We start from the raw sequence: 16,564 nt of genomic DNA on the forward strand, positions 1-16,564 counted from the left end.
AAGCGGCCATTTGGTTTCTTCCTTAGTGAATCTAAAACGTTCTCTCTGGTTTCTTCTTTTTTTAAAATAAACTTATTTATTTATTTATGTATTTATTTATTTATTTTTGGCTGTGTTGGGTCTTCATTTCTGTGTGTGGGCTTTCTCTAGTTGCAGCGAGCGGGAGTTACTCTTCATTGCGGTGCACGGGCTTCTCATTGGGGTGGCTTCTCTTGTTGCAGAGCTGGGGCTCTAGGTGAGCGGGCTTCAGTAGTTGTGGCTCACGGGCCCTAGAGCGCAGGCTCAGTAGTTGAGGCACATGGGCTTAGTTGCTCCACGGCACGTGGGATCTTCCCAGACCAGGGATCAAACCCGTGTCCCCTGCATTGGCAGGTGGATTCTTAACAACTGTGCCACCAGGGAAGTCCCTCTTTCTGGTTTCAATCCCAAGGATGTTGGGATGACAAAAGATTAGAGGGAACTTGGAATAGCTGATTCCAACCCAAATATGACTGTTGGGCTGCACCCTACAGGCCTATAAGCCTTGTAGTTGCCCAGCCTTGAGACCAAAGAAAGAGCCCAGAGACAGTGATGGGGATATCAGTGGCTTATTGGACAGGGTATCTAACACACAGGGTCCTGGAGCAACACCCCACCATGTGAGGCAGACAGCAGGCAGGACATACCAGCAGTCTTTGCTACTCAGGGGAGAAGGAGGCTACCATTTATAGGGGGAATTATGTCAGGTGGGCTCATTGCTTACCAGGGGCTAATTAAGCCTTATAATTAAGAGAATTGGACAGCCACGTGAGTGAAGCAGGGCCTGGTCAAGGAGGGCATGTACAGAGAGCAAGAGAACAGCCATCTTGAATGGCCTAACCATACAATGACGCTCACAGGATAATTCTTCCTTTCACAGCTAAAGAAACATTTAAGACACGCTGCCTTGGCAGAAGTGTCATACTCAAAGACCAAAATAGTAAAGACATCAGGAGGTTTTGCAGGAAACAAATTTCTTCCCCTGGGTTACAACTCCAAGAGGCTCCCTCTCCTCCCTTTGGCTACTCACTGCACTACTGTGATAGGGGAAGGAGAGATAGGTTACTATCCTATGAAGAGAAGTAGTAAGCCCTGTCAGACCCCCCAAATCACACAGCTACAGCTTATTCAACCACCACCCTTCGGGGACTCAATTTCCCCGCCTACATCAGTACTCCCCTTCCTCACCGGAGGCTCTCCCAATGCTTGAGTACTACTCCTCTTTTTAACAGGTGGTTTACCCCCCAAATTCTTATAAAGACCCAATTTCCCAAAGAAATAGGTATGATATTATTTTCAAATTCAATAATGACAATACATTGAATTCAAACATTAGAATTTTAAAAGCACAACTAGAGATTCTGGCGCAGTGACTTTAGTGCAATACCACAGCATAGTTCTTTTTACAAAAGCCCTCCAAGCCATCTGATTGAGGCTTCTGGTTTACAACCCTAATTTATACTGCACACTAAAAAAATGAGTCAGGGTTAAGAGCTCTGCAAGATGAGAATATTTCCTCAGTTCCGCTTAGGCAACTTCATTTGAAATACTTGACCAAGATGTCTAGAGCTCTCCTCTGACAAGAGTAACTGCCGCTATACTATCTCACTGATTTTACACATATGAATAGCCAGTCATCTAGAGACCTAGGACTGGGGTGAGAACCACTGGGGTTAGAATGGCTAAAGTTTTAAACAAAACAGAAGAGACAGTACCAGGATCAAGAGGTGGCCAGCATGTGGAGCATCTGAGACTCTCATATACCATTTGGAGGAGTATATATTGTTACAGTCACTTTAGAAAACTGGCAGGCTCTACATGCCTGCCCCATGATTCACACTAGTAACATATAGCAACAGGAACGTAAATATATGTTCATCAAAATGTATGCATAAGGATAATCAGAGCAACATGCTTCATAGCAGGTCCAGGTTGGAATCAGCAGAACTGATAAATTATGAGGTAGTCATACGATGTGTCACAAGACAGCAATGAAGTAAGCCAAATACTGCTACATGTGACAACACAGATGAATGTGATTATGAACCAAAGAGGGGCCAGACACCAGAGTAAACAAACTATATGATTCCATCTATAACAAGTTCAAAAGCAGACAAGACTAATCTATGATGATAGAATGAGAATAGTGGTTACTCTGTTGGGGTGGGAGAGGCCATGGGGGGGGGCGTTCCTGAAGTGCTGGTCACGCTCTATTTCTTCATTCTTACTGTGGTTTCATGAGTGATTCACTGTGTAAAAGTTCACACTGCACAGGTGTGGTTTGTACCTTTTTCTGGTTGTATTTTATGTCTATCATTTTATTCAGTATTTCTTAAAAAGAGGAAGAGAGCACTAGTAAAAACTTCTGTACCTATTCAAGTGGGGTCATTCATGAGTGGCTAGCCAGTAACACCTGGGAACTGTGCAGAACCAAATAGACCACAGGCAGTAGCTGATGGAAAACTTCCCATTTGGGATTTTCCCCAAGTTCCCAGCAAACCCTAGATCCTCAGTCTTCCCCATTCACATGTCTGATACTTGACCCCCCATTGCTCTAGGAAACAGGTGGGCCTCCTGAACTCAGCCCTCCTGAACCCTCTCGACACTCAGATCTCTTTGGAATGCCCCTAACACACTACTCCTAACCCAACTTTAACCTGCCAGCAATCTGGGGACAGAAACTTGTTCTCCTGTATGCACTCCCCTTTTTTGATCCCTCTAGTCTAGAAAAAAGTGAGGTTCAGGTCATAACTTCCTATCCTGAGTGATGAGGGTAAACAGTTGGTTGGATGGGATCAAGGGTCATCCTTGATGGACATAGGGACCCTTCACCCTCTGCTGCAGTAATGGAACACATGCTCCAGACACTGAAACGATGCGCACCTACCCAATGCACCAGCCTCTCCCAAATAAATGTATCTCAGCCTTTGCAGGGACCTCTAGTGACAGGAAACATCACTTCATGGGAAGAGTTTAAGTTATGCCCTGACAAGTGCCAATATGGATAGATACAACAATACCCAATAATAATATAGTGCTGCCTATATGCCAGGAAATGTTGAGACAGGCAGGCAAGCAGACAGGCTTGCTTAACTCTCCTGATGAATCCCACGAGATACATATTATTATTATTACCATCATCATCTTTTGCATACGCAGAAACTGCAAGGAGAGGTCACAGACCTGGCCACAGAGAGCAAGTGAAAGGAATTAACACCACAGGGCAGTCTGACTTCAGATTCTGTATTTTTAACTGCTGCCTCACGCAGTCTCCAAAAGGGGAGAGGAGCGGTGTACAGCTTTGTTTCTTCTCACTTTGGCACTTGCTGGTGCCCAGGCAGCCCTCAGAGATGTGCCCCCACTTACCCACTCACCACCATTCCAGCCCTGAAGGACCCTCCTGACTTGGGGCCCATAGCTTTCCAAAGCAGGAGGGATGCTCTCCATCTCTATGCTAGCTAGGGACCAAATGTGCTTGCATCTCAAGATTAATACTCATTTCCAGGACACTTTACACAGACATTTTTCTCAAAACATAGCCAAAGCTGGACACTGGGGCTTAACTCTAGGTGCACCTCTTACCCTTGTTGGGGAGGAAGATATTCTCTACCCTTCTAGGTTCTTCTGACTGGTCTGAGAACTAAATTGACATCCAAAAGATTAACAGGAAAAAAAAAATCACATCAAAGTTTAATAACATGTATACATGGGAAAGACCCAGGAAAATTGAGTACATTGCCAAAAGGGCTGAAACTGTCACCTTAAATAGCATCTTCAGCTAAAGATAAAAGAGGATGTTTCCAGTAGTGGCTTGGGACTCCAAAGGGGTGGAAGGAAATTCACATGAAGATGGAAAAGCAGAGGACTGGTAAATAAATGTTTGCTGGACCAGACAGCAACAATGGAACGCAGAGAGGAATTCTAACAGACTTTGCTAGGTTCCTAGGTCTACACGCCTAGTTTTTACTATGGTGATAGTTCCCTTCCTGGAACAGGTTCTCTGTCTACATTCTTTAGGCAGTTAGGGGGAAGGTCAAAGTTTCTACCTGAGTCTTTTGGGCCTGGATTGCTTTCAGCTCAAAATAACCGACATGCCAAAGAAACATTTTGGGGGTGGCAAATTTTGCTCCCCTACACACTCTATCCATAACCAAAATTCTGCTATTGAAATCAGGGCACCATCTAGAATTTCCCTTTCCCTATATTTTCTCTCCAGGACCACTGTTCCCAGCATGGTACTGCTGTCCCAATCAAACATAATAATTGTGAACATCAAAAGGAGCCTTTAGACCCAGTCCCTTTTCTCTCAGAAGCCTCTCCCGGGACGCCTGGTTAAATTTGTGACTCCAAAATAGAAATGGAGAGAAGGGCACTTACGTAGGCAGCAATGTCTACATTTTTAGATGCCAGTGGAACTGGCGATAGGAAGCTGCCCACCTGCACCGTCCAAACCCCTGACCCATGCCCAAATTAGTGTTTCCAGAGGGGCCACCATGCCCCCAAGCTGTGATGTACTTTGCTGAGCACCAAAGCTGTGAGATAGATAAATCCTTGAAGGCAAAACCACCAACTAGTGAGTACGTATGAAGTCAGTTCACAATGATTTCCTGAGCACCGTGTGATGGATGCTCTTTAGAAAACTTATGGAATAAAAACAGAGAACGTGTAATTTTACTAAATGGCATACTGTATGTTATGATCTAATGGCCGGAAATACTTTGTTGGAGGAACACTATCTCCCCGTCTCCTTGTATTTCTGGATATAGTGACCTCCTTTAGAGGAGCACTTCTGGCCTCTCAGTGATTCTTTATGGTGTGACTAAGCTCATTTTATTGCAGAACTGTCAAGACTCAGCTAAACCTCCCCTATCTTTTACTGAAATCTGCCTTCTCTTTGGGGATCTTGGTCTACATTGGCCTGCAGTAAGCTTAGCATTAAAGATTCAGCTCCTGGAGCCAGGTCAGCAATTTTCCAACTCTTCCTGAGACCAGATACGTATGTTTCCTTCTGGGATACAGTATAAGCCAGCCCTCTGTCATCTGGGTGAGGCACATGTCCCAAAGAGATTTACCTCAATTAAAGATAAAATGTGACTCCTGGGTATAAATCCAAGAAACCAAAGCCAAAATACTAATTTGAAAAGGTACATGCACCCCAATGTTCATAACAGCATTCCTTAAAATTGCCAAGATATGGAAGCAATTTGTGTCCATCAGCAGATAAATAAAGAAGATGTGGTGTGTGTATACACACATACATACACACACACACACACACACACACACACACACACACACACACACACACACACAATGAAATACTACTCAGCCATGAAAAAGAGTGACGTTTTGCCATTTGCAACAACATGGATGGACCTGAAAGGTTTAAGTGAAATAAATCAGACAGAAAGACAAATACCGTATGTTACCACATATATGTGGACTCTAAAAAATACAACTAGTGACTATAACAACAACAACAACAACAACAAAAAAACAGACTCACAGATGTAGAGAACAAACTAGTGGTTCCCAGCAAGGAGAGGGAAGAAGGGAGGAATAAGGTAGCAGCAGGGGATTAATCGGTACAAACTATTATGTATAAAATAAGCCACAAGGATATGTTGTACAAACACATGGGCTACAGCCAATATTTTATCATAACTATAAGTGGAGTATAACCTTTAAAAATCGTGAATCACCATATTGTACAGTATTATATGTTACAGGTGTACATCAACTATTCTTCAACTAAAAAAGGTAAAATGTATCTCCTGACTCCTTTCTTAGTTAGTTCTGAACCCCAATGGGAGAAAGTAAGATTGTTTCTCTGAGAACCCTTTCAAGCCCCAGTGATACTCCACTACCATAAAAGCTTCACCAGGTACAAGGACAGGAGATTTTTCTCCAGTAATTTTACTAGCATTGGATCAACTGTCCCTGAATCTCCTCCTGCTATTATTTCTCCTCCTGGTTTTTGCTGCTGATGCTTTGTTGCATTATTTTGCCACTCCGAGTTCCCTCTGGTTCCACTCAAAAGACCATAGCTCCTTCAATTAGCAGTGCTCAAAAATGGGCTGCCTCTCCAAGGCCGTCACTTAAATGAAATCTTTCCCAAATAGCTCTTCATTTTGATTGGAACAGGAAAATAAACACCAACAGATTATCACAGCTGTATCTGGCATAACCATCAGAAGAGGGATCCAGGATTGCTTTCATTTTTCCAGATTCCCAAAGATATCTGTCTTCTGCTTTCTATCGCCCAAGCCTGGCTTTCATCAGGTAGCTTACTTAGGAATGAGCCAACAATACATCCCCTTCTCATCCCTCCATCACTGAGGAGGCATTAAAAATTCAGCTGCCTCTTCTTAGTGAACAATTATCTCACTCATTGGCTTGATTCACTGATCTCTTAATGACAGCTTTCCTGCTGTCTCCTTTGAATGTTTAAAATATGAAACAATCCTGTCTTGTCAAGCTGAAAACTGTGGCTGAGTTTTTTGTCGCTGTTTCCAATAAATAATTTCAAGGGGTTTCAAATTATCCATCATCTGACAGCTCTCAGGAAGATTCTCTCATCTCCTTCAGGCATAAAAAGCCATTTCTAACCATCGTGCTGTCCCACTGATTACCCTCAATGATTTTCAAAATCGGTTCCATTCTTCTCAAAGAACCTCCCTCCGCATCAATATTAAAGGGCGCTTTGAATGAACCCATACTCAGGAGGAAGGACTGTATGTGACTGTTCTCCCCTGGCCAGGATGAATTAGTAAATAGACTATAAAGATTAGAATGGTATACTGATCATATTTATTCAGCACTTAATGAGAAGATGCACACATTAGAAAGAGAAGATCTAGGATGGGGAGACCAGTGTAATTTCTGATGGGAGGCAGCAGAAGTACTGTCTTCAGAAAAGGAAGTAAAGTAACTGAAAGACATTCTGACTGGAAGAAAGTCAGAGGTTTGTGCTCTAACCTGTCACTGTAGCTTTCTTGCTCCTTACTTCCCCAGGGAAGGGTGGAAAGGACAACACACAGAAGGGAGTTAGAAAGGAATGCAGTCTGCAGTGAATTCATAGCCAGTGGAGAAAGAATGCAACAGCAGGGCTTCCCTGGTGGCGCAGTGGTTGGGAATCTGCCTGCTAATGCAGGGGACACGGGTTCGAGCCCTGCTCTGGGAGGATCCCACATGCCGCGGAGCAACTGGGCCCGTGAGCCACAACTACCGAGCCTGCGCATCTGGAGCCTGTGCTCCGCAACAAGAGAGGCCGTGACAGTGAGAGGCCCGCGAACCGCGATTAAGAGTGGCCCCCGCTTGCCGCAACTAGAGAAAGCCCTCGCACAGAAACAAAGACCCAACACAGCCATAAATAAATAAATAAATAAAGAACTGATTGAAGGACTTTATTAAAAAAAAAAAAAAAAAGAATGCAACAGCAGATAGAACCCTTTCCCTGCCATAGAGTCTAAAAGAATCAAGAAATGAGCTTTACTCATGGAAGTTACAGAACTGGAAAATGCAGTCTTTCATTGTCTTCATGGCCAGAGGACCTCAACCAAAAGCCCAGAAGCTAAAAGCTGAAAAGGGGTGGAGGAAGATAGCTGAGGACAATCTCTAACCCCAGGAATTAGTTCTGACTCCAGAATAAGGATTCTGAATGTTTTAAAAAACAGTTTATTATCAAGTTGAAAAGTAAGGTCAAGGTTGGATTAAGCTTTCATGGTTCAAATTAGCAAGAAAAGATAATACCTCTGTGTATATTTCTTTGAAACTGGTGCTCTTACTGATATTGAAAGTTTTATTTTTTTAAATATTTCTGTGCTTAACTTTATTTAAAAGTTGTGTGTTTTTTTTTTTTTTAAGGAAAACCATGCTTTTAGACAAACAAATCAACCTATGAGCTAAGCTCTGGGGTTCTAAGTAAAAATAAAAAGTGTTTCCTGGACCCTAAATGCTTACAAGCTAATTGCAGGATTACTTATATCACCTGCCCTAATGAATGCAGTAGGGAAACTAATGAGATTCTTTCACTTTGCATATTACCACCACCTCTAAAAGAGAATTAAAAATAAGAGGGCCCTCTTCTAGTATTCTTCGTCTCACCATCCAGCTAGTTACACAAACCAGAGCCCTAATGGTCATCAACCCCTCACCCCCTAGATCTAATCTCTCACCGTGTCTGTGGATGTGACCTCCTCACTGTATTTTTAAGCCTGTCTGTCTGTCTGGAGTAGCCACCAACACCACCACCCCAGCTCTCTAATCTAGATCACTGTCTGGGTGACTAGAATAGCTTCAAACTGCTCTGCCCACATGCACTCTGGCACCCCTCTAATCTGCCCTACAGACTGGAGCCAGAGCAATCTGTCCAAAATACAAATCTGATGATGTCACCCTTCCTCAAGTCTCACCATAGGTGGAGAATCTCCCCTCCCCTTCATCACGCAAGCCCTTGAAGGGCCATGCTCCCTGCCACAGGACTTTAAAATAAAGATGCCGGTCCTTCTGCCCTCACCCATTTCTCTTCATCTTGCTAACTCGTACTCATCCTTCAGAGGCTAATCAAATATTACATTCCTTTTTTTGTTTTTTTTTTTAACCTCTGCCTCACAATGGGTAAAATTTTACATTCATTTATGTGATTGTTTAACAACTTTCTCTCTGACCAGACTAGCATAGTGCTTGATGTATAGTAAGCATTAAGATAACTGTTGGATGGATTAGTAAATCAATAAGAAATTAAGATGGGATTGCAAAATGAGATTCACAAAAAAAAGTGGTCAAAGACAGATTTACAGAAACAGCCTTTTGATTTGGGTCTTCAGAGGAGAATAGTAGTCTATTAGGAGAAGAAATAATGTAGATTCCTTGGGATTGAAGGAGTGGATATGGCTGTATTGTGGTGGTAAAGAAGACAGGGCTCTAGTAAGTTACCCAGTCCCATTCAGACTTAGCAGCTTTGCTCTTTGAAAAACCTACTTAACCTTTCTGTTCCAGTTTACTCATTTTTAAGAGGTGGATGACAAGAGTTCCTACCTCATGGTATGGAATGAGGTGTGGGATGTTAATACTTGGCACTATAACTGCCATATAGTAAATGCTCTTTAAATGATAGCTCATGTTATTATTTTTATACTTATCCACAGGTCATTAAAATTAAAGTCAACAAGTATACATATATCAAGATGCTATGTGCTGGTACTGAGTCAGGCAAAGGAATGGTGATGAAAGATACATTTACAGAAATACCCTTCAACGAGCTCACTCATCTTCTATTGAAGGTGGTCACTGTTTGGTGGAAACTAAGGGGGGAAACAGGACAAACATTGAAGGACAAGCTTCTTAATGGACCAATAAAATGACAACAACAAACACCCCACCAGGTACTAACTAGTACCTGCATCCCAGCTTAACCACGGACAGTATTTCTGTAAAGCCTCTGACATGACCCCACTTTTTCCAACTTGCATGCAGTTTGGGGAGCAAGTCTGGTCCTTTGGGTACTGTCACCCTTGTGGAGACAGTGTTCGTGTTCAGAGTCTAGTCATTGCCCCAGGCCAGGTATGTCTTCCCACCATTTAACAGGTCAGTACCATTTCATGTTTTATGTTCTATTTGGTAATACAGATGGAGATATTAAAGTTCCAAAGGTTAAGTCAATTTGTCCACGGACACAAAGCCACTCAAGATTTGAATAAAGGTTGTATAACTTGAGGTTGCAGGACAGTGTTCAGTGCACCCTGGGTTACTCTCTTTACACAGAGGTCCTGGGAACCTTAAAAGAACAATTACCTAAGGATGATCTAAGCAGGGATGGAGAGATGAAATTCTGGCATGTTTTCTGAAATATTTATAAGCTTCGAAATGAAGAGTTTTACTAACATGGATAAGTGGATGATGTCAATGTCTTTAAGTAGCTGTTATCTGTGAGAATCTACAGAATACATTTAGTCACAGAATTTGGCAATTAAAAGGATCTTGGCGGTCATGTGGTTTTACCCCCATACCACATAGAAGCTTATTTTTGCAGTAATTGTCAGAGAGTTTAGGAGGATACAGTTTTTCCAAAAACCCTACAGTCTCACAAGGGGAAGTCATCCTAGAAATCATCTAATCCAACCCCGCAATTTACAGGTAAGAAATGTAAAGCCCAAAGTGTCCAGGTGACACATTCAGGGCCATCGACCACTTATCTCCAGAGGTAGACCCAGAAAGCAGACCATTTGGATTCCAACTATACTGCCTCAATTTAAGATCTTAAAAAATAAGGTAAAAAACCAAAAAATTTATTTACAGATGATTCTTTTATTATTAGGAAAATGCTGTTTGGGAGTAGGAGGTTGTAAGAAAAAAATATGGAATTCCATCTTTAAAATGCATTCAAACATTTTGGTAACCAAATGTCCGGCTCCTAGGAAAGCATTTCTGGCTTTTGACAGGTTCAGACACATGCAAATGATAGGAAGAGTCTAACTGAAGCCCTGGAGAGTATTAACAGCACTATCCTAATTGTAGACAAAACTGTGACTAGGTTTCCCAGTCAGGCTGTATAAGTGCCAAATAGGGAACATTCCTAGCCTTTGTGGTGGGGTAGAGCCAAGTATCAGGGATAAAATGTAAGGACATGTCCATGGTAGAGATACATTATCTCGCATCCTCACAAGGCTTTTATTCTGTCCATTCTCCAGTTTTAGAAGTTGAGGCTGAGAAAGTTACTCCAACTTGCCCTAAATCCCAAAAAGGTGGCAGAGCCTGCATGTTCGCAGAGATTAGTAGTTAGTCTATAACTTAGTGGGCTAGAGTCCAGCCTCTTATGAAGCCTTTTAAAGTAGGATACACTTGGGAGAAAAGGAAACGGAGACCTACGTCCTGAATTTCAAAATATACCACCCACCTCCTCTCTATCCAGGGGTTCACTGAACATGGAGTTCTGTCTGCAAGTGGTCATATTTCTTCCCTGTTACTGCATGCATTCGGCCAGCACTCTCCTCAGTGCTGTCTGGGCAGAAATCTCTGCAGTATCTCTTAAACAACCAGGAGTTGTAATATGTTCAGTTAATAGGTGGCAAGGGACATGTCAGATTGAGCTTTCTAATTTATAATTTCAATCAAAGTTAAGTGACTCGCTGCTGACCATAGACAGGATGAATTCCAAATTGCCTTGTGATATGCTTAGGCTGACATTCAAAATCTCCCACATCCTGGCTTGAATTTCCTGTTCCATGTTCTGCCCAGCCATTACATTTTCCAAGGCTTCTACTCAAGCTAAATTGGCCTTAATCTGTCTTCCAAGCATAGCTTACACTACTCCACATCCACATTTTTGCTGAGACCATTTTTCCACATCCTCAGACGTCTCTCTTTCTCATCATTTATCTAGAGTCTACCCTCCAAGATCCAATTCTAATTCTTATTTCTTTCATTTATTTGATAAATAGTTGCTACTTTTGTATCAAGCCCTATATTATGCACTAAGTGTAGCTAGGTATACAGTGTGGGCTTTAAGCCCACATCCTAGTTGAGGGTTGGGAAAGGAGAAGGAAGAAACAAGAAAAGTTAATATGCAATATCCAGATATGAAAATTTCTATGAAGGGAATAAGTTACAATACAAAACAATTGCTTTCAGTGGAGTGGCTGTTGCCTACAGTGGTGGTCAGAGACCTCTCTGAAGAGTAGCCATTTGAGATGAGACTTAAGATATGAGAAAGAACCAGGTGTCCCAAGAGCATCCTGGTCAGGATAACAGGGTGTGCAAAACTTTGGATTGTGAAGGACCTGGAACCAGGATAAGAGCGGCAGGAAGTGAGGTAGGAAATCTCACAAGCTTTCCAGTCGGCAAAACTCTGCCTTTCATCTGAATTTCTCTTACCATCTGTACCATCAAATTCTTTAGCATAAACTGTCTACAATTATCATTTGTTTGTAATCTTATCTCCTTCCTTACATAGAAGTTCCGTGAGAGCCTGTATCCTAGTACTCACCAGCAATAAAAGCTCCAAAATATACTGAACAAATAATTGAGTGGAAGATTCTAGTTCCTTAGGGGCAAGGCTTTCTATGGTCCGATGTCAGAAGACAGTCGAGCACATGATAGATACAAAAAGTTCTGCTGATCGATTGGTTGATTTCCCCCCTTTGCTCTGGGAAAACTGATCTGTTTGCAGTTATTTTAACCCTGATGGGAAGACTCTGCCTTCTAACCCTTGCTCCCTTTTGTACTCTCACAACCCTCTGAAGTCTTCCCTGGCAACCACATCTCAGCCAATTTCTCCCTGCTCTAGTCACCTGGCCTCTGACTTGAAGCTGAGCCCATGTCAGTCAAAAAATGTTTAACAATTCTAAATCATGTATACATATAGTTGTTTTAATACATTTACTTAGAAAACATTCAAAATTAAATTGAAAGAATTACAATATTTAACATGAATATTATAAAAAATCAAGCCATTTTACTCCAAGGAGAAAGCAACATGATTGAATAGGTTTTGTTATATTTTTAAGGTCTCAGTTAAATACTTTGTAATACAGTGACTTAAAAGTCTAGGTCTAAGTTCAGTTTATTTCAATACCCAGTTCAATGGCTCCATAGCTGAAAGTGACATAACCTCAAGATTATGTAAATTTAGTTGGAAGAACTACACCATTGGCTGCATTTAGTAAATATTCTTCTTTTTCCCCCGCCCCCATGCTGCCCACCAACTATTTAGTTAATAGATTTCTATTTCTTCCAATGTCAATCAGTTGCTCTTACAACCCAATTGTTAAGTTCTACTTTTTTTCTATATTTAGATAAATGTATTGAAGATACTCTGAAACACTCAACTGGGTCGTGTATTAGAAAATTGTTTCTATGCTTAGGAATATAGATATGTTTAATTATGACATAATTTATAGGAAAAAATCATAACAATAAACACTTTGAAACAGGTTTTTTTTAAAACTCCTTCATCCACGAATTGGTGATGTTAGTGGTGATGATTTTTTTGGTCTTTGTATATCTTTTGGGGGTTACTTTCTCATTCATTGTTTAAAAAAAAAAATCACCTTACCAACAGTAAAGTTTTTCACTTTAATTTTATCTGCTTAGTAACACACCATTCAATACTATGAAAACAGCATTTGTCACCACAGAAAGTGCCAACTGATCTAGAACATGTCCAAGAATATATACACATACATAGTGTTTATCAGTGGGGTAAGCCTGAGTACTTTGCCGTAAGGTAGTTCATGAATCACTGTGTGATACAAAAGATTTTCATGGTAAGCACACGTATTAACATAGTATTACAAGATTTTTAAAGGACTTGCTATTTAAAACTAACTATATGGATGACATCCTACAACTTTGTGCACCTCAGGCTTCAATCATTTTACTGAAATGTTCTGCCTATAATTTGTGCAGTTAATAGATTTCACGTGTGGATGTCCTCTGGACCTAGAACTTAACCCATTTTTATTCCACTCAAAGCAGGTATTCTATCAGTGGACACACTTGGTTTTCTGATAAAATACTACTTAACATTAAACATATTCTTACTGTGGAGAATATGTCTCCTCTAGCATAACCTTTCTTTTTTGAATCACAGATTTGTCCTTCATTTATTTCAATATTTAAACCTAATTTAGCAAATACCATGAACACAAACTTGCTGAAAGCATATGCACTTCTCTTCAACTACACAGCAAACCTCCCATAGTCTATATTTAAAATTTTGTCTCTTCAAACCATCAGCAATGTTTTCTAATGTACCATCCAAGTATTCAGTGATAAGTGAATTTAGTTTGTGATTTTTAAAAAATTCAATCAGACATTCTTGCCATAACAAAAAGAATGAGTATTTCCCCATTGACATGTGGCTTTTTGCCTTTTTAATTCAGTAAGTAGTTTCAAATGGGGTTCCCCATGTGTGTGCTTCAGGTTGGTAAAATTTTGTAACATACCAAGTGGCATATATGACTTTAAAGTTTGCTGAACAAAATTATAGAAGTGTGCCTTTTGTTTTCTGGGTATTTAATTTTCAAAGGACATGTTAGCTGTTACAGCTACATACTCTAATTAACCAACATCTCCTTTCTCTTGTTGCTTCTAAGATCGTCATTGTTTTTGACGTTCTGCAGTTTCCCTGTGGTATGTTCAGATTAATGTCTTTCATTAATTCTGGAACGTAACTGGCATACTGCCTCCCCCTCATTCTCTCCTTTTGGAACACTTATTAATAAATGTTAGACCTTCTTTTATCCATGCCTCTTAATCTTTCATACTGTTATCTTCTTACCTTCCTATGAGATATAATATGTAAATTCTTCAGGTATTTCTTTCAGTTCACCAAACCCTCTTATCTGTATTTTATTCAATGGATGAATTTAAAAACAGATAAATTTCAATGATAATATTTTTCATTTCTAAAATCTAATCTGGTTCTTTATTAAATCATTTTTTTTCAACAATGTAGCATCCTGTCCTTCATGTTTTTGATACCCTATTTTATGTCTATTAACTTTCAGCAAGTTTAATAGTCTCTCTGATAAATGAAGTATTTTATTGGGGGAGGGGATGAAGCAGAGTCACATCTAACTGTTGCTTTTACTGACTGTAGCTCATGAAAGGCCATTTCCTTATGTGGCTCCTAATTCTGAACTGTGAGCTCATATTCAGTGAGGATTTGTCTGTGGGAATATTATGAAGCCTAGATTGAGGTTTCCTCCCTCCAAAGAGGTTTTGTACTTTCTCTGCCAGTTACTCAGGAGGCTTTCCAGCAAGGGACTTTTTAACAGTAATATCTTTGTTAAAACATACATTTGAGATTTCCTAGATCACATAGGATATATAAATTTGAAACTCAAACCTGAATGATAACATTTCTATATCCAAAAACTCTTAAGGGACATATACTTTTACCAAGATCCTAGAAATATAGGCAAAATTACTTGACATCTCCCTTGCGCAGAGAATTTTTCCTAGTCTGCTACCATTCTGTAATAAAAGCAACCAGTACTCCTTGGAGAAAAGGCCAGTTCCAGGGCCGGGGCAAGGTAGGTGTAAGATGAGCCTGGAATATCTTACTGTACAAGAAAGAAAGTGCTCAAAAAATAATGGGGATATATAAAAAAGATATAAGAGCCAGTTTTAAGAGCTTCATACTGGCCAAATAGGGGAACATTTGAGCTTCAAAATGATACTAATTGGCTATAATCCAAAAAATATAAACCCATGAGTTCATATTGTTGTAATAAGAGAAGTAATTTTTTCTTATAGAATGTCAATTAATAAGCATAAGAGGAATTATTCAGTTAGAAAATCGTGAATCAATGCTAAAACCAGTTGGTAAAATTTTGAGGATCAGGGTATTTACTTAGTCTCAAAGTATTTCTCCAAAAATTACTACTTAGATACAAAGGGAAAATAGTAACTCTATAGTGGATAAACTAGACAGACACCATCTTAACCAAGGGTCAAATTTAACATCACCAGTAATAGGACAAACCAACATCAAATGCCTCTGGATATGGTGTACAGAAACAGTCATATTATCATTTCCATGGCATTCCTGCCCAAAATGCATACCTGAATCTAATCAGGAGGAAACAGACAAATCCAAATTGAGGTACATTCTACTAAGTAACTGGCCTGTACTCATGAAAAATGTTAAGGTCAAGAAAAACCAAGTAAGCCTGAAAAACTGTTTCGGATTACAGGAAACCAAAGAGACATGACAATTAAATGTAATGTATGATCCTGGATTGGATCCTGGAGCAATGAATATCAATTACATCAATGTTCAGTGTTCACAATTTTGATCATTGTAATGTGGTTATCTAAGAGAATTTCCTTGTTCTTCCATGATACATAGTAACATGTTTAGGGATAATAGGACACAATGTCTCCAACTTTTTTCAAATGGGTCAGAAAAAAATGTACACACAGAACACACACACACACACATAGAACATTAAAGCAAATTGAGAAAAATGTAAACAATTTGTGAATCTGGGTAAAGGGTATACAGGAAGTCCTTGTGCCGTTCCTGTAAATTTTCTTTCAGTTTGAATATCAAAATATAAATTTACCGAAAAAAGGACTCAAAAACTAAATAATCTCTTAATCCATTTTTCCAAGTGTATGTCAAATGTAATATATTTCAATATACTAAAAGCAAAACAATGAGTAAGGACATCCCTCCATCCCTCTGAGTTCCTCCCTTACACTCTCGTGACACACATCTGCCACCCTGTTGAATGAGGACCCCAGTTTCAACCTCTGTGCTAACATCCATGAAACTCAATTTCTTATTTTGAGTTAAAATCTAAGTAGAAGTCGATATTTTCTTCCTATACCCCAATATTGTTTCATACAAGCTCAACACAAAATCCACTTTAGTCCCCACTACTCTAAAATCATACAGTAATAATTATACAGAACTCAAATTGCTCACAAAGTGTTGGGCACCGTTCCAAATGATTTACATATAATTCCTTAAATGACACTTCTACGAGGGAGGTAACAGTATGACTCCAATGGAAAACTGAGGCACAGAGATATG

Source organism: Balaenoptera borealis (assembly GCF_965194805.1).
Source record: "Balaenoptera borealis genome assembly, chromosome: 14".
In the NCBI taxonomy this organism is placed as follows: Eukaryota; Metazoa; Chordata; class Mammalia; order Artiodactyla; family Balaenopteridae; genus Balaenoptera; species Balaenoptera borealis.